Consider the following 24402-nt stretch of genomic DNA (forward strand, 5'->3'; position numbering starts at 1 on the left):
CAAAATCTTTTGTAGTTGTGCATTGGTAGCCAATCCACTTCTAACTTCAGATTGTTCAATTAAGCTTTGCTAAAAAAATAAAAAAAAACCTGGAAGCTGATTGGTTTTTATGAACAGCTGCACTGGATTTTTCACTCTTCAGTTTTAGTAAATAAACCCTACTGTAACAAGCAATAGGTAAGTGTATTTGTATTGTAAACATGGACTTAGGGTGACTTGAATCTTCATAAAGTTTGCCTAAGAGATGCTAACATTTATGGATACTGTTTGTAAGTGCCTCAAGTCCCAACATGTTATTTTGCTTAAAGATGAACTTCATTAAACTTAAAAAATGTTCCTTGCAGTGGGGCCGACTGCTCCATTAGGTCTGCGGGGTGTGCAAAAGTAAATTTAGTTACTCCATTTTCTGTTCCGTCATGCTCCTCAACACTGCCAGATTAGTCACTGCAGTATCTTCTCCTTTATGCTCTGCTCCTCTAAGGACTTGATCATCAAGACCATTGCAGGTTCCATAGCCCTGCGCTGGATGTAAGTCTGTCAAGGAACAGTCAACCACTGGAGAATGGGCTAGTGTTATATGCCATAGGAGCCGAGGATCAGCTAAGTAAAATTGCTTTTACCATCCCCCTAGACTAAATGAGCAGTTAACCTTTGGAGTGTGGATTCAGCCCTACTGCAAGGCCTAATTGCCAGGTTTACCAAAGTTCTGCATTTAACCTGGTGAAGAGACGCCTGAGAGAGGACATGATAGCAATTTACAAATAACTCAATGGGGATCAGAGTATAGAAAAAAAAAAACAATTTAGTCGCAAGGATTGTATGAGGACACAAGGCCATACAATGACGCCCAAGGAGGAGGGCAAAACGCGTCTAGCGATTGGCTGAGCGTACCACGTCACGCATTGCGTCACTTCCGGCCGGTGGAGCGCACGCTGCGAGAGCAGCAAACCACCGCGCCGAGTACTGCTTGTTCTTTGTATATGTTTGTAAGCAGTTTTCTCTTTATTCAATAAATGATTTGTCTTACGTACTTCACTATCGTTGGTATCTTGTCTTAATGAGGGCCCTCTGGAAACATCGGCACCCACAATAAGGATCTCTCCAATTTATGACATCTTAAAAGGCTGCATCCACAAGGATTACTGGACACACTAAGAGATTTAATGATAATCCACCGCCTGTTTCTCATCTGTTTGTGGTAAGTAAGGAACCACAAGGAGGAGCACCAGCACTTTTATTCAAAGAAGTGGAGCACAGCAGCACTTTTGTTATTTGCACTCAAGGACACCTATATATATATATTTGTACTTATTGATTGTATATTATTGATTGATTTAATTATTGATTCACCACAGCAAAAGGACTTTTTGGACTTTATTCACACATATTGCTGTGTATGCGATTATTGTTATTTATTTATTTGCACATTTGTTATTTTGCACATTTGTGGGATATATTAATTTATTTGTGAATTCATGATACAAATAGCAGCGCTGAATACCTCGGTTTATTTATCACATTAAAGGCACTAGCACCTTAATTTTTTGGCGGCAGCTGTAATTTAATTTAATATATCATTATTTATTCACCATAAGCGCGAGGGCACTTATCTCTTTACATACAATGCGTTAAGAGGAGAAGGCAGGGGGTTCTTTACAGTAAGGGCTACAAGACTGTGGAATTCTCTGCCACAAATGGTGGTAACTGCGGGGAGTATGGCTACTTTTAAAAGACTCTTGGACATACATCTCAAGGATCAAAATATTCAGGGGTATGAGAAATGATTCACACCTGTACAAGTTGAACTGGATGGACTATTGTCTTTATTCAACCTCAACTACTATGTAACCTGTGTCTATAAACAGCAAATGGTCTTTAAAGGAAGCCCGCATTGACCTCTGTAGCCTTGGGCACTGTAAAAAAAATGAATTCTGCAATTTTATAATAGAAGTACAGTAAACCCCCGCTCCATCGCGGTTCAGTTTTTGCGGTCCCGGTATATTGCGTTTTTTTTTTGTAATGTTATTTTACTATATAAATCATTAAAAATGAAATATTTTTGTGTTTTCCACAGCTTTTGCTATGTCTCTCAGTATCTTTTAAGTGTTTAAATGAGTTTCTATTGCTTTAAAAGTGTGTTTAAAGAGCTTAAAATGCTTTTACACGTACAGTGACAGTAAAAAAAAACATGCCTACAATGCATTTAAATAGGGTTTTTCTATTTTGCGGATTTTCACTTTTCGCGGCTGGGTCCGGAACGTAACCCCCGCAATGGAGGGGTGTTTACTGTACTACAGTAATTCAAGTTCTTCCCTCAGCAGCTCAGCTCAGCCTGTCCTCTCCTTTTTCTAATATCTGAGGTAAACATAAAGTAAGAGCCCTGGGAGGGAGGATTGGAGTATCAGGTGATCAGTCAGGGCTTGTTTTTTAAGTGCATTCACTGTTCATTATGAATATGTAAGAACTTGTGTCGAAATAGTGTGGCCACTGGTTCATTTTAAACCATAAGGGTAATTATTATTGTGATAACCGCTTTCAGAACAGGTGATAATTGTGACTAGGAGCATCATATTGAATTAAACAGTTTATGATTTGTATGACTCTATTAAAGGTCTGTGTCCCTGTAATCTAATCTATATTGCTGATTTAATACATTAATTGAGAATCTTGACTTGTGAAGATTCACTTCAACTAGCCAAACATGTGAAAAGTAAATTACTGTTTATTTTTTTCATCTGCACATGATTGAATAATTAAGGTAAATCTTCACCTTTTTTAAAGTTAAGATTCTAAGCTCCTTCGGTAAACCTGCCTTTTTGTGTACAAAAATGATACTAATTGATACATGGGTAATTTGAGGATTACAGTAGGTCCATGTAAGCAGGAATGGGAAGCCTTATAACTTATATGAGAAATTATGACTTCTCTTTTAAAGTGAACAAATTGATAAACCAAGTCGCAGTTAAGAACTACATACATTGCTGTTAATGTGGAGAGTTTTGGGATTTTATTTCCTATTGGGCTTGAATGATAAAAATTTTACATGCGTATTTATTCAGGATGATATCACAGGGTTTATATCTTTAGGCACACTGCCTTACAAATCGCTGCTTTTACAGGAGTTGTGTGTTCTGCCAGTAGAATCAGCTCAATGATATTCTATGTTTCCATGTACATTAGGACAATTACAGGCATATTATGAGATCAACGATTAGAGGCAGGAAAAATACCATATCTGGTTTGTGTTTTTGATTGGAGCTTTCTGGTAGAAGAAATGCAAAACTCTCCTAAACTCGCCTAAACTCTCTACAAAAAAAACACTCTATACAAACTTTTTTTTTCTGCCGAAGGAAGTGGAATTTTTTTAAGCCCAGTGTGCATGGAGCCCTAGGGATAACTTTGCTATTTTTCTTTTTAGGATTATACAGTATCTCACAAAAGTGAGTACACCTCTCACATTTTTGTAAATAATAAAAGTGTAATTTTTTTGTAAATATAACAGTGTAAATTTGCTGTCCCCTCAAAATAACTCAACACACAGCCATTAATGTCTAAACCGCTGGCAAAAAAGTGGGCCCAATTAGCCAGCTTCCCTCCCCGGTGTCATGTGACTCGTTAGTGTTACAAGGTCTCAGATGTGAATGGGGAACAGGTGTGTTAAATTTGGTGTTATCGCTCTCACTTTCTCATACTGGTCACTGGAAGTTCAACATGGCACCTCATGGCAAAGAACTCTCTGAGGATTTAAAAAAATAATTTTTGCTCTACATAAAAATGGCCTAGGCTATATAAGAAGATTGCCAAGACCCTGAAACTGAGCTGCAGCACGGCGGCCAAGACCATACAGTCGTTTAACTGGACAGTTTCCACTCAGAACAGGATTTGCCATGGTCGACCAAAAGTGCACATGCTCAGTGTCATATCCAGAAGTTGTTTGTGGGAAATAGACATCTGAGTGTCCCCTTCATTGCTGTAGACTTTGAAGGGGTGGGGGGTCAGCCTGTCAGTGCTCAGACCATACGCCGCACACTGCATCAAATTGATCTGCTTGGCTTTCATCCCAGAAGGAAGCCTCTTCTAAAGATGATGCACAAGAAAGCCGGCAAACAGTTTGCTGAAGAAATGCAGACTAAAGACATGGATTACTGGAACCATGTCCTGTGGTCTGATGAGACCAAGATAAACATATTTGGTTCAGATGGTGTCAAGTGTGTGTCGCACCAATCAGGTGAGGAGTACAAAGACAAGTGTGTCTTGCTTACAGTCAAGTATGGTGGTGGGAGTGTCATGGTCTGGGGCTGCATGAGTGCTGATGGCACTGTGGAGCTACAGTTCATTAAGGGGAACGATGAATGCCAATGTGTACTGTGACATACTGAAGCAGAGCATTATCCCCTCCCTTTGGAGACTGGGCCGCAGGGCAGTATTTCAACATGATAACGACCTCCAAGACGACCACTGCCTTGTTAAAGTGGAGTTCCACCCTAAATTTATACTTAACTCCATCTTCTCACTCCGGGTCACCTGAAAAACAAATGGATAATCGCAATTTTTTTTTTTTTTACTTACCTCGTATAGAAGAATATACACTCACCTTACTTCCTTCTTCCTCCCCTCGGCGGCCACGGCGATCCGTCACTTCCTGGGTTTGCAATGATTCCTGGGAGCTGAACGTCATCGCTCCCAGGAATCAATGCGCCTGCACCGGCCCCGCCGTCACTTCCGGTGCACGCTCGTCATTCCCTTCTAAACAGCATCTGGGCATGCCCAGAAGCTGTGGAGGGATGAAGCGCGCGCTCCGGAAGTGACGGCGGGGCTGGTGCAGTGCATCGTGGGACCAAAGAAGACAGAAGAGGACGCAGAATAGGATCGCGCTGGCTTCAAGTTGCCCACACCTGAGATGGCAGCGCTGGAGAATACATTTTCAAGGTAAGTATTTCTTCTTTCAGGTAAGAGCAACCCGGGACAGATCAGAGGCTAGCCATTGTGGAATGTACTAGCCCTGACTGTCCCAGGGGTATTTTTATTTAAAAATGTATTCCCAGGGTGGAACTCCACCTTAAAGGAGCTGAGGTTAAAGGTGATGGACTGGTCAAGCATGTCTCAAGACCTAAACCCTATTAAGCATTTGTGGGGCATCCTTAAATGGAAGGTGGAGGAGCACAAGGTCTCTAACATCCACCAGCTCAGTGATATCGTCATAGAGGAGTGGAAGAGGACTCCAGTGGCAACCCTTGAAGCTCTGGGGAACTCCATGCCCAAGAGGGTTAAGGCTGTGCTGAAAAATAATGGTGGCCACACAAAATATTGACACTTTGGGCCCAATTTGGATATTTCCACTTAGGGGTGTACTTTTGTTGCCAGCGGTTTAGACAATAATGGCTGCGTGTTGAGTTATTTTGAGGGGACAGCAAATTTACAAGCTGTACACTCACTACTTTACATTGTAGCAAAGTGTCAGTCAGTGTTGTCACATAAAAAGATATAATAAAATATTTACAGAGGGGTACACTCACTTTTGTGAGATACTGCATGTAGTGTTATTGTAATTCTGTTCATTATTTTTATTTATTAAATATTTGGGTTTAACCACTTCAATGCTGGGCACTTTCACCCCCTTCCTGCCCAGGCCAATTTTCAGCTTTCAGCACTGTCACATTTTGAATGACAATTGCACGGTCATGGAACACTGTACCCAAAATACATTTGTATTATTTTTTTCACACAAACAGAGATTTTTTTATGGTATTTAATTATTATTTTTTTACTATAAAAACAAAACAGAACAAAAAGTTAGAAAACAGAGAACAGTTTTTTTTAGTTTCTATGAGAAACATTTGTAAATAAATATTTTTTCTCCTTCACTGATGTGCGCTGATGAGGTTGCACTAATGGGCACTGATAGTCTGCACTGATTGGCACTGATGAGGCGGCACTGATAAGACAGCACTAAAGGGCACTGATGAAGTGGCACTGATGAGGAGGCACTAATATGCGGCACTGATGGGCACTGATAGGCATCACTTATAGGTGGCACAAATGGGCACTGATCGGTGGCACTGATTGGACACAGCTGATCACATGGGTAAAGAGCCACGTCATCAGCTCTTTACCGAGGTCAGGAATGCTCTGTGTCCTAGTGACACAGGCCCCTGCTGATTGCCGCACGGCGCGGAATCACAACTAGAGTGGGGCGACGTCATATGACCCTGTCCCAGAATAAAAGAGCACCCAGCCTGCCGACATTTGTCTATACGGCAGGCAGGAGGTGGTTAAAGGACAAAATATTTTTACATCATAAATCACAAAATAACTTTGTGTATAATATGAAAATAAGTGACTGAGGCAGGAATTGTACTCAGGGCCTTACAATTGCTGCTGCTGTGTGTTGTCCAGATGAGATACCTTAGCAGGCAGACACAAGTGGGACCTTAGCTAATCTTTAAAGCTTTTTTCCCCTGTTGGATGATGAACTTCTTGCTCAGGTGTCATGTGACTCAGAAAGAACTAAAGTTATAAGATCAATATGACAGTCAGGCAAATAGGATTTTTAGAAAGATTCTCAGCTTTAGAAACCCACACATTTCTATCAATTAACTAAGTCTAGTGAAATAGAATGTGGTCCTTTTTCCTACCACCTATGGCACCAGTTCTTCTAAAAGCTCTTCTTCTGATTATGATTACTAGTCTATTAATTGGTATATGATAATATCAGACTCCTAGGTGGTGATTGTGGTAGCCCTGCTGTCCAATTTCCTGTCCAGTATAGTCTTTTTACAAGAGAAGTGTAAAAGGATCCTATGTCAAATATTTCACATGAGACTCTAGCCAAGATCAGGCTCCACACTCCATTGGCTCGTCTCCACCAAAGCAATCAATTGTACCAGCAACAGGAATGCCACATACAGAGTTGCAAAATAATAATCCTACTTTATTACATTAGTCAACAGAAATGCATTCTTTTCTGACATGTTTCAGTCTAGGCACAGCCCTTTATTAAATAGCCTGTTTTTGCTGGCTAATTTCATAAAGGAATAATATTATTTGGCATATTGGTGTGCATCATTCCTTCTGCTAGAACAATTTATATTAAATATCTTTCTTAAATGCGAATGCACTTGTGTTGCCTCAATATTGACATTTACATTACACATCACATTACACATGGTTTTAATTAAAATGCCTAGACACAGTAGGGTTGATTTACTAAAGAAGTGGGGAAGGCTCCCTTGCAAAAGTGAAGCAGTGTTTACCTGAAAAACCTAATCATGCACATAGGAAATTAAAAAACAGATTTTTGCCTTGCCTATGTATGGTTGATTAGGATGCATGCAACTTAACTTTGTGAAGGGAATCTGGAAATTGGCAAGTAAATATTTTCCATAAAATTACCCCAGAGGCTCACCATGGTAACTTGAGTTTTCTTCTGACTTGACCCAAAGCCACTCGTGAAGTTTTATCCATTTGGGATGAAGAAAAATATATTCTATGTTGAAGGGTTAAGGGAAAAGCTATATGCAAATTGCTGTTCGACTGACTTTTGCTTTTGGATGTGTCATTTAGGGTTTCAATTAAGCACACAATTAGAGTCTAACAAACCACAGCATAATTGTCCCTTAGGGCTTATAAAATCTGCCTTTTAATTCCTTCCTGCAAACAGATGTATTTAAATACAAATGAAATGCAGGGCAACCAATACTATCATTTTCACTATATAAACTTAAGAAAAGTAAGTACAAGAACAGAAAATTCCCATGTATGTATTTGTACGCTGCAGGTTAATAAATATCTTGTGGCTATAGTTACAGTGGACAGTTTGTCCTTAATGTCATTTTTTCAGTAAACCCTGTAATATGGGTACAATGTTGTAAATTATTCTAAAATAAAACTTCATATTATTGCTTGTAATGAATTATGGATTATCCAGACATGTTAACAAAAGTCCTGACTTGCTGTAAACCTCATGAAAAATGAATCACATACACAGTTCTGAGCATTTTACCGTAGTAACACCACCGAGAAAAAAAGAGTTCAAGAGTTCAGTTTCATTTAACAAAAATCAAATTTTTATGTATTAAATACAAAATCCTGAACTATTCTGGAGAGATGTGGGAAAGACTATTTTGTAAAATATAGGATAGGATATTGTACATGAACTGTGTATCACTGGCATTTCTTATACATATTGTAAATAGTGCATTGATTTTTAAATGAAAAGCATGGCTGAAAAGAGCACAGAGCAGAGAACAATATCTACCCGCTACCCTTTTTACTGTCATTGATGACACTATAATGTGAAGCATTTACTACTCTACTTGCCACTTACATTTCCATGGCTAAGAATACTGCTGCAATATACCCTGTTGCCCAGCTTTTGGCACTTATATGGAGCCCTCAGGGACCCCTATAGACAGTAGACTGTGTTTATCTTGCTTAATCAGGTCAGTGAAGGAAAACTACTTTTTTTCTGTGTTATCCATCCCTTTTTCTCTTGTTTTCTTCGGGATTGATTTACTGAAAGCAAATAGACTGTTCACTTTGTAGAAAAGGCACACTTTGCAATGAAATTTTCCCCAGAGCTTAGTGAATGAGGTGAACTTCTGCTGAGTTCCATCATCCAACCATGTGAAAGCAATCTGTTTTTAATTCCTTTGTATGCAAAGTGAAATTTTACCACATTCACTAAACTGTAGGGTAAATTTCCTTGCAAAATGCAACTTCTCTTGCAAAATGAACATCCTATTTGCAAATATTTGTACATTTAAATTGCGTCTTTGTGCAAAATGGGGAAAATCAGACGTGCTCAAAACTGTAAATAACCAAATTTCTCTAAATATCTACAGGTGTTCATGTTTCACTTACAGCTTTCAGAGATTGTAAAAGACCCCCCAACCCATATATTTTCCTGAAAGCACATGACTGGTAGAATTGAAAGAAGATACTACTGATTTTCAGGGCCCCATAATATTTGCACAAATATTTATCAAAACAATATTTTTGCTAAAAATACACTAAAATCATTATTAACAGATACAAACACAGCACATTTGTTGTTTTGCTTTGCACCCACCCAACACTACACATTCAAGTTAATTGAAAAGTGCTGCAAACGGTCCGCAAGTGCCTGCAAGCGTGTGGTTGTGGTGCACTTGTTGGCAAAAAATGGGGTTAAAACAGGTGAGCTTCCTCGCTGTCTGTCAGCAGCCACTGGGGTGTGCAGATTGGGCTTCAGAGGCAAGGGAGACTTATGGGCCATACACACTATAAGATTTTCTGAAGACTTTTTCCTTTAGACTTACCAAAACCATATAATATGAGGTCAAACCTAAACACTTTCAATTTGTATGCAATCTGGCAGCCCCTTGCACTACATAGAAAAGGTAAATCTGAAGGAAATCTAACCACAAAAGTTGGATAGTGTGTATCCAGCTTTAGATGCACCCTATCTTTTAGCCCCTTCCACATGCTTGCTCAGTGGGGAATCTGTGTGCTGATCCCCGCTGAGCAGGCAGGTGGCTAGTTCAAACAACTGAATGACCCAATCGCTCACTCCAATGGAAATATGAGGCGTGTTGCTCTTCTCAGATGGGGAAACTCCAAAGACTAAAAATATAAAAGAAAGGAGGCGCAAGCACCTATTGCATTACCCTTGGACACCTTTAACATTTTTTAGTTAGAATGCCAAAAACATACTCACAAACATTAAGAGCAAAAATCGCATAAAATAAGTCCACCTCAATGTGGAAAGGGCATATGCCTTTTCCACATAAAGGTGGAATTATTCTATGCAATTTTTGCTCTTTATGTTTGTGAGTATGTTTTTGGCATTCTAGGGTAATGCACTAAGTGCTTGCGCCTCTTTTCTTTTATATTTTTAGATGGCTAGTCCATGTTCACTCCACTTATGCAGAAGATACAGACAAAGCTCGCTGTCCTCTATGGGGGGTCGGAAGTAAATGGACCACCTATCCGTTTATACCTCATTACCATCCAATCTGCTATATGGATAGGGATTTCTATCCCTCTATTTTTAGTGGATCTGATTAGATGTATTGGATCCGCCTAAAAAACTGATGAGTGGACCCAATTGGTCTGCCCATGTGAAAGGGGCATCACTATATATATATATATATATATATATATATATATATATATATATATATATATATATACATACACACACATACACACAAACATATATATATATATATATATACATATATATATATTTTTTAACAGGCACAATTTAAATTTTATTTTTTAATATTGGTTACAGATTTTTTTTTTGAAGAGGGATCAGTATGGAATGGGGGGAGGGGGCACTTAGGGGGTCCCAGCAGGGGGGGGGGGGTAATTTAATTTTTTTTACATTGTTGAGCATTGTGGCTGGATGCAATGGCTGGAAGGAGAGGCAGCAGGGGAAGCCGACAATTGCATTGAGCATTTTTTAGGCGTTCTTTCTTCTACTTTCAGCAGACGTATCAGTTACAGGGCTAAAACAACCCAGTTAACACTGGCAGGGGTGCTTACAATGATCAGCTTTTATTTATTTACATAAACCCTTTATCCCAAACTGCTTATACATTGTGAGCTGGAGTCTTACTTCAATTTGTTATTGTATCTAACTGTATCCGCTAGACTGACAATGCTGCTCTCCAAATGTGCCCCCTGTGCTACTTCATCAAGAGCAGGGCGGCGCTCCCGCTAGGCAAACAAGGCACCCACCTAGGGCGCACTGCCGCCTAGGGCGCAGCCATACCTCCCGCATCCCTGATTTGTTGGGATTGTCCCCGGCGAATCAGGGCTGAGTCCCGGAATGCTTGCGGCGGTGCGGGCGGCTTGGTTCCCGCACGCCGCGAGTTACACACACACGGCAACTGCCTGTGTCAGTGCAGAGAGCAGAAACGAGCACTGAACCCGCCCCTCCCCCTTCCTGTGTGTTTCCTGTACACAGATGAGAGGAGGTGGGCAAAAGTTCTCCACTCTCTGCAACAGCGCCGTTCTGATCTGAGGTCTGTGATGTTTTTACAAACTTGCAGGGGGGGGTGTATGGAGCTAGGGGGGTGGAGATGGGGGGATGTGTTAAGCTGGGGGGGTGTATGGAGATGGAAGGGTGTGTGAAGCTGAGGGGGTGTATGGAGATGGAGGGGTGTGTGAAGCTGGGGGGGGTGTATGGAGATGGAGGGGTGTGTGAAGCTGGGGGCGGGGGGTGTATGAAGATGGAGGGGTGTGTGAAGCTGGGGGGGTGTATGGAGATGGAGGGGTGTGTGAAGCTGGGGGGGGGTGTATGGAGATGGAGGGGTGTGTGAAGCTGGGGGGGGTGTATGGAGATGGAGGGGTGTATGAAGCTGGGGGGTGTATGGAGATGAGGGGATGTATGTCATCTTCCTACCACCCCACCCCACCCCCTGACATCTTCATCCCCCCTGTACCCCCCTGTCATCTTCCTACCATCCCTGTCATCTTCATCCCCCCTGTCATCTTCCTACCATCCCACCCCTGTCATCTTCATCCCCCTTGTCATCTTCCTACCATCCCACCCCCTGTCATCTTCATCCCCCCTGTCATCTTCATCCCCATGTCATCTTCCTACCATCCCACCCCCTGTCATCTTCATCCCCCCTGTCATCTTCCTACCATCCCACCCCCTGTCATCTTCATCCCCCATCAGCTTCCTACCATCCCACCCCCTGTCATCTTCCTACCATCCTACCCCCTGCCATCTTCCTGCCATCCCACCCCCTGCCATCTTCATCCCCCTGTACCCCCTGTCATCTTCCTACCATCCCACCCCCTGTCATCTTCATCCCCCATCAGCTTCCCACCATCCCACTCCCTGTCATCTTTATCCCCCCTGTCATCTTCCTACCATCCCACCCCCTGTCATCTTCATCCCCCCTGTCATCTTCATCCTCACTGTCACCTTCTTACCATCCCACCCCCTGTCATCTTCCTACCATCCCACATCCTGTCATCTTTATCCCTGTCATCTTCCTACCATCCCACCCCCTGTCATCTTTATCCCTGTCAGCTTCCCACCATCCCACCCCCTGTCATCTTCATCCCCCTGTCATCTACCTACCATCCCACCCCCTGTCATCTTCATCCCCCTGTCATCTTCCTACCATCCCACCCCCTGTCATCTTCATCCCCCCTGTCATCTTCCTACCATACCACCCCCTGTCATCTTCATCCCCCATCACCTTCCTACCATCCCACCCCCTGTCATCTTCATCCCCCATCATCTTCCTACCATCCCACCCCCTGTCATCTTCATCCCCCATCATCTTCCTACCATTCCACCCCCTGCCATCTTCATCCCCCCTGTCAGCTTCCTACCATTCCACCCCCTGTCATCTTCATCCCCCCTTTACCCCCCTGTTGTCTTCCTACCATCCCACCCCCTCTCATCTTCATCCCCCCTGTACCCCACTGTCAGCTTCCTACCATCCCACCCCCTGTCATCTTTATCCCCCCTGTCATCTTCCTACCATCCCACCCCTGTCAGCTTCATCCCCACTGTCAGCTTCCTACCATCCCACCCCCTGTCATCTTCATTCCCCCCTGTACCCAACTACCAGCTTCCTACCACCCAAGCCCCTTAAATTGTGAGAACACAGACACAAGGACATTTGTCCTTCCAGTGAAACCACCAATACAGGGAATTTTTTATTTCAGTGACACCACAGATGCATTTCTACTGAAAACCCTGCTCAGCCATAGTGCAGTTACCCTGTTTTTAAAATGTTTTAAAATGTTTTTTTTTTTTTGGGGGGGGGGGGGGGGCGCAAGTAGCTGGTCTTGCCTAGGGTGCAAAATAGTCTGGCACCGGCCCTGATTAAGAGTGACCAGATCACTAGGTGAAAGTAGAGGGAAAAAAGCCTAAACAAAGAAAATGAATGCAGCCACTATATCTAATGATTTATAAGCAGCAATATATTACATTTTGGTTTTGGGTTTAATACCACTTTAGGTTTCTACATCTTTGGGTTCCAAGCACAATTAGTATGTGGTAACACACAGTTTTTAAAAACATACAATTTAAAAAAAAAATAATAATAAGGTGTCTCACTGTAAACTAACACCAAACGTTTTTTGTTTTTAGTCTTTTTTCCATGAGACCCAAAGCAGTAAGATGTCTGTCTGGAACCACTAGATAATACTGCTATAGTTTTAGAGGGAACAGGGGTGGGAGGTGGTTTCAATTGTTTTTATTAGAGTACATGAAGTATGTAGACCATGGTACACTAATGATATATGATAAACAATATTAAGTGACCAAAATCCACAACTATAATTCAATAAACAAATAGAAGTCCACGTGTCACCAATTTTTGGGACATTTATGAGTTGAAAGACAAGTGAACACTAGTCCATATCTTCTCTTGAAAAAATGGTGCACTCCAATAAATACCAAACCACATGAAGAGCATTAGGAATTTCACCATGCACACTTGATCACCACCACATGAAAAGCCGCATACCTGATCAATATGATAACGAATTTGAGGGATCAAACATGCATGAACAGCCAACACTCCTGGAGTCTGCGAGCTAATCAAATTCAGTCCCCCAAATCTCAACAGACAGTTTACCCTGATATCAAATGCCTATATTTCGAGTCATAAGGTCTCATACCACCGCCATGAGGGGAGAAGAACAGGGGGCACACATAGCGTGAAAACTGCTAAAAGTATGTTTATTGTGTAAAACGAAGAAATGGTTGAAATGAAAATGAGCGTTCATTTTGCCAGTGAGGTTCATTGTTGTTTGAATGCTAATTTTTATTGATTTAATTTTACATGTGCTAACAAGTATCATGCTCATTCCCAAAACCATGCTTATTGCTGCATTGCTCTCTTACCTGCCAAGGTGTCAAGTCAGTGCAGAGACATCTTGTGTAGGTAATAATTTGAAGTAATTTAACCTAAGAATCAGGTGTGATGTCCCTTTAAAAATTCAATATTTCATAATTCACATGTCAATAAGTAACAATCCACCCCAAATCCAAATATATGAATTCATAACGTCCATTTCATAAAAGTGCAGGTAAAAAATCAGTGTAATAATTAAATAAATGACTAACACCTCATAAATATAAAGTACGAAAGATCACAAAATGAATTCAATATGTAAATAGGGTTAATCAAAAATAAATAAATAAAACCCCAAATTCATGAAATGTACAAGCTTTTAGCTCATATTCATTAAAAAAGTCCACATTCATAAGAGTTCAAGTAAATAAATAAGAAAGATCCCAGAGCAGCATACAACTTAGTGCCACAAGAGAGAGGGTGCCTCCGGATCAGTCCATCAAAGGTTAGCAAGCTCCTTACCAAATAGTTAGACCCCACAAAGAGATCAGAAACTGTCTGGCCTCTTCTCTTAGAAAAAAAAGGCAATGCCATAGTGCAGTATATTGTAAAACACTTATTTTAATATAATAGTATAACACTTACTAGGTGCATGAACATATTGGCACAATGGAAACACAAACACAGCCTGATCATCGGCCTTCGTACAAACCAGCTCTACCAGGGGATAGAGGAATGATAGAGACATTTCAGTTTTTGCAATGATTTGAAGTAGCAGGCAGACATAGTTGTGGGCTTAATCATAGGCATGTGGATATTGAAATAGGTCCATTGAACCTGTCACTTGGTTTTAGGGGATCTGCAGAACATGCAACTTTAATAATCACTTCTCAAGTATCCAGCAGTCATATACTCTGACATCTGTAAATAAAACAGTTTGATTTAAAGAAGTTCTAAACAAGGTTCTTTACTATACTTTCAAACCGCAGAACAGATTGGATTTCATAATGTAATCTATTACAATTTCTTTGTAACACCAGGAGATCCAGTGTATTGAAACAACAGAATTAGAAAGGCCCACCACTGACAGAAATACCATGCTGTGGCCACACATAGCTCTAATCTTTTTATTCTCCCAAGTGTGTAGGATTTTTAAAAGCATCAGGGTTTCATAAATAGTGTTTTTGTTCAGAAAGGGATGTTTTTCTCAAATTATATTGGCGTTTTTTTAACGTTTCCATTTGAGATATCAATAGTGCTTAGGAGTGTTCCTCTGTCTAGCAGAACTTCAGAAAAAAATAATAGCCCATTGGAAGATAAAGTACGTAAGAAAAAAAAGAAAAAAAGAAAAAAAGCTTTTGCTGTACCTTCAATCTGTCTTTTTCATGTATTAGTTCTATCTGCCACTATTTGGTTTATGTTTAACCAATCAGCATGCCAATTGTGATGTATGCTCCCTTACCAAGTGATCTATATTGGTGGAAGTGAAAGCAAGCTGAACAGCTGCAAGTCAGTCCAGTCAACTTTGCAGAGCTCCCTCCCTCCCTTGTCATTACCATTTGTCCTGATGCATGCTTTTAAGATGATAGTCATATAGAATAAAATTTCTTAAATATTTTGATTTTGACATTCCGCAGTTAATTGATTTCTGGCCTGAGCTGGGCAATAATTTGCTTGTTTAGCTAAGATTTATTATTAATAATGGATATTGAATTATACAATTTGTGTTTCATTTTGGGTTAAAGTAGAACTAAAGACAAAGCTTTTTTTAAAATTTGATAGAGCAAGGATGGTTATAACCCCTATTGGGTTTTTGTTTTCATTATCAGTGTCCCATTGTGGAGATTTTCCTTTGCTTCCTGTCCCATAGCCAAACATGAAGTGAGAGGAAGCCTTTCCAAAGTGAGGAAATCCCTGCTTGTCACTAGGGCCACTGGAACTATTGTACTCACTGGAAGATTTCCACTTCATTCCGGTTCTGGAGGCAACTTAATATTTGGCAGTTACTTTCACTTTCAATAACAATGGTAAACAGGAGAAATGGAGAGGGTGAATCTCTGTAATGGGGTCATAGACAACAATAAAAACCTAATAGGAGGTCTAATCCCTCTCCACTCTATATAAAACAAAAAAAGTGTTGCCTTTAGTTATACTTTAACCTAACAAAGCCACGAAGCCTTTTTCAGTTGTGAATGGCTTGTGTTTGAGTCTTATGTATGTTTGGATATGTTTCCGTCCTCTGTCCTTTCCCATGATACTTCTCAACTTTATAAAAGCAAGCACCTCTTCACATAAGCCAGTGTATACTGCATACACCATAGTTTGGATCAGTGTTTCTCAACTTTTTGTTTAGTCAAGGCATTCTTTAAAATTATGCAAACTCTCAAAGCACCTCATTCTAAAATGTAAAAAAACAAGCTAATAGTTTTACATAATGCAGCAACATCCACACACGTAGGACACCCAGCATTAGAGGTGATTTATTCCTCCGTATTTGAAAACTGGCATTGACTAGTATTCTAAAGTTTCTCTTCTCCTTCTGTTTTTCTCCCTCTCTGCTAATATGACCCCAGTGTTCACAGAGGGTGGAGGGGCAAACAAGGATTCTGTGCAAGCACCCAACATCCTCTTTATCAACCAGTGATGTCATTGGTTGTTAGGATGCCAGTGGCTGGCCCATACAGTGCCCAAAGCTGTGATGCTGCACAATAAAACCCGTAGTTGCACAATAAAACCTGTCAACTTGCCGGCTTGTTGACAATTTTTGGGCAATTTTGTAGGTATTTTGCCATCCCTGAGGAACCCAGAAAGCACTCCAGTGTGCCACAGTACCCTGGTAAATAAAGTCTGGATCGGAACATTTAAGAACTTCTTTCATAGGGACTTACTATCATCCCCCGTTGTATTTTACAAACAATTCATTATGTTTTTAAATAACTAAAACATTGACTTATATATCTTTTGTATCATGTATTATTTACTAAAACTGCAAATTGTTATGATGAATTTACTGAAAGTAGCATAGTTAACTGCTGTACCCATCAGAAGCATCCCCCAGGACACACGTGTCGTTGGATGGGAACCAGAATGCTAGAATGCTATAAATCATTGTGCATTATATATTTTATTAAGTGAAAATCTCATTTGTCAATCTTGTACTCCTACTTTCTGTGCAATCAAGCGACAGAGCCATTGATTGCTCTTTGAAATGTATTTTTTTATTCCCAGTTATGTCTTTTTTATCAATATATGATCACAGTTCCTGAGCAGAATAGTATCCAGCTGTGTGTGCTATTAAAAGACTGGAGCATCAACTTTGATTGTGTGTAATATTTTTACAGTTATAAAGCCTTTGTTAACTCGGTCACTGTGTGAGTCATTCCATCTGCTGAAGCTCTGTAAAAAGCATAGCTTTGTTAATGACACACTTTTTATGGGACAAAATAGTAGAAACAGAAACATAAAGAAGATTATAAGAAATCTGTTTTAGATTGGCAAAGCTTATTTTCCTTAGTTAAGCGATTACAGTCCCTCAAGGGTACCTGTCACAAGGACTAAACTACTTGCAGACATGAGGTGATCAGTGCCTAATCTGGCTAAAAATGATGGAATTACATAAGGGTCTATGCTGAGTAGGTGACACATTCTCCTTTTAATGGCAATTAGACAACTGGACAAGTAACATGGCATAGTGCAAGTGTCAGATACTGTTACACAAAATGCCATTGATGCTTTTCCTTGGAAGGAAAATATTCAACAATTTAACAATTATTAGCTCTATTGACAAGTATAAAAAGGCAGCCTGCCAGAGTACTATGTTTGCAATTTGGGAATTGCACTTGCTTTTTTCTTAGAGTTAATGTAGTGGACAAGTGTTAGCTTTATAGCCAAATTCTAAAAAGAAAAGCAGTCTATGAATATACTGTAGTAGCAGTTTGGAAAATCCCTTGGCAGACATTGCCAAGCTTTGGCAAAGGGTTAATTTATCTTTTCAGGAAAAAAAGGTGAGCTAGCACTCTACACCCCTACACCCTCCCAGCCCCTGGTCCCACTTATCTCTAAGAGTTATACAGTTTCTCTGTCCACGCAGCACGGTGCAATAGTCCTGGGATGTGAAACCGCACACTTTTTCCTCTTCTTTACAATCTGTGCTCTGATCTATCCTAGTGTCCCTAGGGAAAGAAGAGCAGCATGGTTTTCAAACCCCAGAACCATTGCACTGGACTATGTGGACAGTGCAACTACCTAACTCACTGATGCCAATGCATTGGGGCCCGGGGCAAAGAGGTATGGGGGTAGGATATTAGTACACCTTTTAATTTTCTCTGAAAAGGTAAACCAACAATTTCAACAGAATAAAAAAAGTTATCAATTAGCAAGTGCCATTGCTAATGTGTCCTGGTAGTCTCTTTTGTTAGCAGTTTGATAAATACACAAGCATTAGAGTGTCTAGTGTAAGTTTGAGATTCAGAGAGTGACATTTATTTTTAACAGAAAACAGCATTAAACCAGCAGTCCCCCTCTCTCCTACACCTGTGACTTTAGCTTACTTGCACTAACAGCCTTAGAGACAATGGGCTTCAGTAGAAGTAGCTAGGGTATAGGATATGAAAAAGGGCCACTTGCTTCATCTTTCAGTGGCACAATGGTTCTCGACTCTGGTCCTCAGGACCCACTAACAGGCCAGGTTTGTAAGATAGCTGAAATACATCACAGGGCATATCATTTGCTGTTCAGTGGTTGCAGTATTCTAGTCTGCATCTCCCCAAGGTAATACCTAAAATCTGGCCTGTTAGTGGGTCCTGAGGACTGGAGTTGAGAAACACTAGGCTAGACTGTACAAGCAGAATGATGACGCAAGTGGATTCTGCTCTATAGATCCAAAGAAAATCTGTATGTGATGACCAACAGACTGACATTTAGTACACTGTTGCTAAGCAATCAAGACAAAGTCTAAAATAAAAGGAGCTTGTCCCAGCGAGTTTTAATGCTCTTAGTTGTGAGATTGCACTGTTTCAGAGTGAGCCAGATACTCTCACAATATTTTTGACCAGCTAGGCTTCTTTATTCTGTAAAATAAAAAATTCTGTAAACAGTATTTTGGTTCTTTTGATTTTGGAGGTTGTGGGCATCTGTTGGCAACTATTTGAGGACTGTATTTATTTGTAATCATCATGTAACTGTGCCCAGACTAAAATCTTTAGCATAAACTTTTCAGTTGTAAAATATGTTTTTGGTTATGTATTATTAAGGTTTATTAACAACCTCTAAGACACCCAATCCTTCAGGAAAAATCAAAATCTGACATTGCTAGTCCTAGACTGTAATATACAATTATTATGCCCCAATATATGAAGAAAATATCAACTTGGAAAATAAAACTACTATTTGACATTTCAGCTTTACCTCTGCTGTTTCTAACTTAGTCAGCATAGTGCTTCAACTGTTCTTCATTTTAAACAGCTCCCTGCAATTTGCTTTGCATGAATGCAAATACAGCATTTACATTGAATCGTGGTAGATGGGGTTACAAAACCAATATTTGTCACATGTTAACCTTTCTTCATGCCATACTGTAGAATTTATAGAAGAGATGTTCACATTTCAAGTGTGTGCAAGTAATTTACATTCCTTGTGTCCTTTAATATGTTTCAAGCAACCAGGGGATTAATAATAAAAATAACATGCCTTTAGAATTTATTAAAGTATTATCAGTATGTATGTGCAAGTTAATTATTCTAAAGTATAACTGACACATAATATGTTAACATTGGGGAGTTTAAACAGTTTTTGGTCAGTTTTATTCCATTCCTTTTTATTACAAAATGTTTTCAATTTGTTTAACATAATTATATTAGACTTCAGCGTATTTACAGTACAAAACCACTAAAAAGCTTTAGTTTGAGCTACAGTTATTTATTTATATTTTTTTTTAGTTTTGTGTTTAGTATTTATGTATAGTAGGGTCAGGTTAGAACCTCTATCAGATTCTCATTGCTGATTTGCTCCCCCTATTTTTCTGAGCAGTAATCAGTGCAAGCAGCAACTTTTACTGAGGCTCTTATTTTGGAACTGGCGTCTTTGGATATCTTCATGGAGAAGTCTGTTGAGGAAAATTGACTGTGAGAAGCATATAACTGTGGTACATTCCTAGGTGCTGGAACCTTAGCAGTCTAATAAAATTTTATTTTTGGCAGATCAGTTACCTGTTGCAGAGGCTTTGGTGAGCTTGTGTTTTGCAGAAACCTTGGATAAGCATAGGACTTTGGCAGCTGCCACTATTAAGGAACCCACATTCCTTCTTTCTTAGTCCTTGTCTCATGAACTTTGTGAGCACTTTCCTGAGAGTGGACCAGAAACCATGTTCTAGGGCCCCTTTAATTACAGCTTGTGTTAGTAACCAGGTGTGGTCTGGATTATCTATGGTTTGATGTGTCCCTAATGCTCCAACTCCTGCCTGGACATGACATGATTTTTACGGCTTCAGCAGTATTTGAACTAACAGATAACAAATGGAACGTGGGCTTGATATCCTGAGGAATTCTTTGATCAAATGGATCAAGATTGACAGACCATTTTTTTAAAGGGATATGTAGGAATTTGTGAAGGACAATGTTTTACTGATGCAGTCAGGCACTGACAACGTGGAGACGTGGACACCCTGAAACTGGAAGATGAGTTTTCCTCTCTGATCCCTTGGGTATAATTGTTTTTACTGCTGCTTAATTCCACAGCCTAGGAGGAAGCTCACCCTAGCAATGGAGAGGATTGGAGAGGAAGCACTTAGATTGGTCTTTACAGCTTGGAAATGTAGTCCTGCCCACCACTCAAGAAAAGGCAGGGGACAAGGCAGAGCAGCCAGGGACTCTGCAGGACTGAGCTGCAGAATGGACAAAATGTCCACATAGACTAGACAAGAGCTGCTTAGAAAGGGCCATGTGCTGTTGAACTGCCAATAGAGAAAAAGAGCAGCACACAACCTGCCGCCATTGCCAAGTTGTGTGAAGAACAGGAACGCTGGGCTGGAGTAAAATGAAGTGAGTGCAGCTGACATCCATTCTGAAATAGCCAGGTTGAAGACACAGGTGTCCCAAATGATGGAAATGAGGACCTTACTAGCAACAAGAATTATGGGGCAACTTGGTGGGATTCCACAGGTTACTTCAATGAAGAAGTTGACAGGTTCAGTGTTCTTTTACAATTTTGAGGGCATAGGCTGCTACAAGGAAATTTCCCTGTATCTGTGTCAGGAAAGGAATTACCATTCAGCAACAATAGAACGCTGGAGGCAGATCAGGTGTGTCACCACGCCCATCTCCTCAGCCCTGGCCCTCTATTTAAAGCACTCTCTGGCTGTGCTTCAGTGCTGGTTTATCATCAGCTCTAGTACCTGTGACCTGTTTGTTTATCTGCGTTCCTGCTTTTGACCCGGCTTGCTCCTTGACCCATCTGCACTTCTCCTTGTTTGTCCCCGGCTTGCCTGACGACTCTTTGCCTGAACCATACCTCTGCTGGATTTTCTGTGTACCTACCTCGGCCTTGATTCCACGGACTCTCTCCTTGTCTTACCCCTCTGTACCTCCATTTCCTTGGACTGATTCACTGTGTATGACCCTCGGCCTGGCATTAACCTTGTCTCTTTTCTCTGAGCATCTATAGATCTCCTGGAAGCGGTCCTAAATCACCATCCATCCATCCATCCGGGATCCATCCGCATCCAGTGCTCCTTGGGACGTGTCATCTCCTGTTTCACCACCAGGGGTGATCCTCACCAAGCTGCAAGGGAAGCCCTCTCAGCATTCGGCCTCCACCAAGGTAACTGACAGCATAAACCAGCCATGTCAGAGGCCGACAGAGGTGCTTCCCAGCTCGAGGCCCTATGCCAGCAGGTTTCAGCCCTGACCCAAGCTGTGCAAAGGCTACAAGATGGGTACTTCCAGCTAGAGGGTCGAGTACTCAACATGGCCGGCCCTTCTCCTCCACCTGATCCGAATCAGCCATCCACTAGCTCGCTGCCGGCTCCGGCCCAACCGGACCAAGCTAGCTCCGGCCATTCGGCTTCAGCTCCGCCCCCGGAACCACGGGTGCCCACGCCGGAACGCTTCCGTGGGGAGCGTAGGAAATTCAGGGCCTTCAAGAATGCTTGTTTATTATACCTAGCCCTTCAACCTAGGACCTTTTCCTCTGAGTCCGTCAAGGTGGGATTCATAATTTCCCTACTGGCCGAAGAACCTCAGACTTGGGCACACAATCTCTTGGAACAGAAGAGTCCAATTGTCACGATTACTGGGTCAGGCTCAGAGTCCAGTCGCAGGAAGCAGCAGCACAACCGTGGTCAACAAGCAGGGTCTGGTACACAAGAGATCAGCCGGAGTGAGGGAGCAAGCAGAAGAGTAGTCGTAGTCTTTAGCCGAAGGTCGGTACACAAGCAGTGAAGGGCAAAATGGCAGCAGGCAGAGGCGTAATCCTGGAACGTAGCTGGAGGTCGGTACACAAGTGGAAGATTCAGGAGGATGAAGCACACAAAGCTAGATCTTGGCAAAGCACAATAATCTGGCATCAGGAAGTTTCCAGATCAGGCTTAAATAGGAAGTACAAAGGAGTGGCCAAAGGTTCAGAGTTCACAGGAGGCTGGGCAAGGAACTAGGCAGGAAACTGGACAAGGTCTAGGTCACCACATAGATTTAGTATGCATAGATATCAGCTGCTGGATAGCTCAGCAAGAAGAAGCACTGTCAGAAGCAACTGAGGACCTGGGTTCGAATCTGGGCCCTGACAGTATGCCCCTCCTTCTAGGATGACCACAGGGCATCTCAGGACCAGGCTTAAGTGGAAACCTTTGATGGAACTCCCGAACCAGTCTAGGGGCATGGACATGCTCAGCAGGTTCCCAAGAATTTTCTTCAGGTCCATATCCTTCCCATTTCACCAGGTACTGCAACTTGTTCCTGTGGATCCTGGAGTCAATTATTCCTTCTACAATAAATTCCTCTTCACCCTCAACAACCACAGGCAGGGGAGGAGGAAGGACTCTCCCAGGGAAGGAATTTTCATGGAAAGGTTTAAGTAAAGAAACATGAAAAACAGGATGGACTCTCATACTGTCAGGAAGTTTCAAGCGGAAAGTAACAGCATTAACTTGTGCCAAGATTTGAAAAGGTCCTATATACTTTGGCCCCAACTTAACAGATGGTACCTGAGTCCTGAGATTCTTTGTGGATAACCAGACCTTGTCTCCAACACGGAAAGACGGTATTTCTCTTCGACGTCTATCAGATGCTTTCTTGTAAGCCTCCTGTGCCACCTTCAATGTTTCAAGCAATTTTCTTCGAGTTTCCTGTAAAAGAGATAACCTCTCATTAACAGCAGGAATTGTTGTAGCAATAGGGAGGTCAGGAATGCAAACTGGATGGTACCCTGTATTCACATAAAAAGGACTAAGAGATGTGGAGCTGTGCTTCGAATTATTGTAGGAAAATTCTGCTGTTGGCAGATAATCTACCCAATCATCCTGCAAATAGCTAACAAAACAGCGAAGATATTGTTCCAAAGTCTGATTTGTTGATTGAGGATGAAATGCAGAGGAAAGATTGACTGTGACACCCAGGGACATGCAGAAGCTTCTCCAGAATTTGGAAGTAAATTGAACCCCCCTATCTGAGACCACATCATCCGGGATTCCATGTAGTTTAAATACTTCCCGGATCATTAATTCAGCAGTTAGTTCCGCATTGGGTACCCCCTTAGTTGGGATGAAGTGAGCCATCTTGGTGAAGCGGTCGACCACTACCAAGATGGTGGTCATTTCCTTCGAAGGAGGGAGTTCAACCACAAAATCCATAGAGATTGATCCCCAAGGCCGTGATGGAATTGGAAGAGGTTGAAGCAGTCCGACAGGGGAAGATCGGGGTGTCTTATGACGTGCACAAGTTGGACAAGAAGCAACATAGTTCTTAACATCTTTCTTGTAACTAGGCCACCAGAATGAACGAGACAACAGTTCAGCAGTTTTAAAGGCCCCAAAATGTCCTGCAAGCTTAGAGTCATGAACCAGTCTGAGGACTTCTAGCCGCGCACTTTGAGGGACATAGAGGCAATGGTTCTGAATCCAAAAGCCATTCCTGAAGGTGAGACTCAGGTCCTTGGGTGGATGATTAAGGAGGGGATCAGAAGAGTAGCCATCTTTAAGCAAGGTCAAAAATTCTTTGGGATTAGTGGCTCCTAAAAAGTTCTTTTGAGAAAGAATGGTGCAGTCAGAGTTGCTTTCTTGAGGGGATTCAGACAAACTCCGTGACAGGGCATCAGCCTTGCCATTTCTTGAGCCAGGTCTATAAGAAACAATGAAATTAAACCTGGAGAAGAATAAAGACCAGCGTGCTTGTCGGGAGGACAGTCTCTTTACAGAACGGATGAACTCTAAGTTCCGATGATCGGTAAGAACAGTCACTAAATGCTCAGCCCCTTCCAACAGATGCCTCCATTCAGAGAAAGCTTCCTTTATCGCCAGCAGTTCTTTATTACCAATGTCATAGTTCCTTTCAGCAGAGGACATCAACCGGGAAAAGTAAGCACAGGGATGAAGCTGCAT

The sequence above is a fragment of the Pelophylax lessonae genome (genome assembly GCF_965119305.1).
Source record: "Pelophylax lessonae genome assembly, chromosome: 7".
Taxonomy (NCBI): domain Eukaryota; kingdom Metazoa; phylum Chordata; class Amphibia; order Anura; family Ranidae; genus Pelophylax; species Pelophylax lessonae.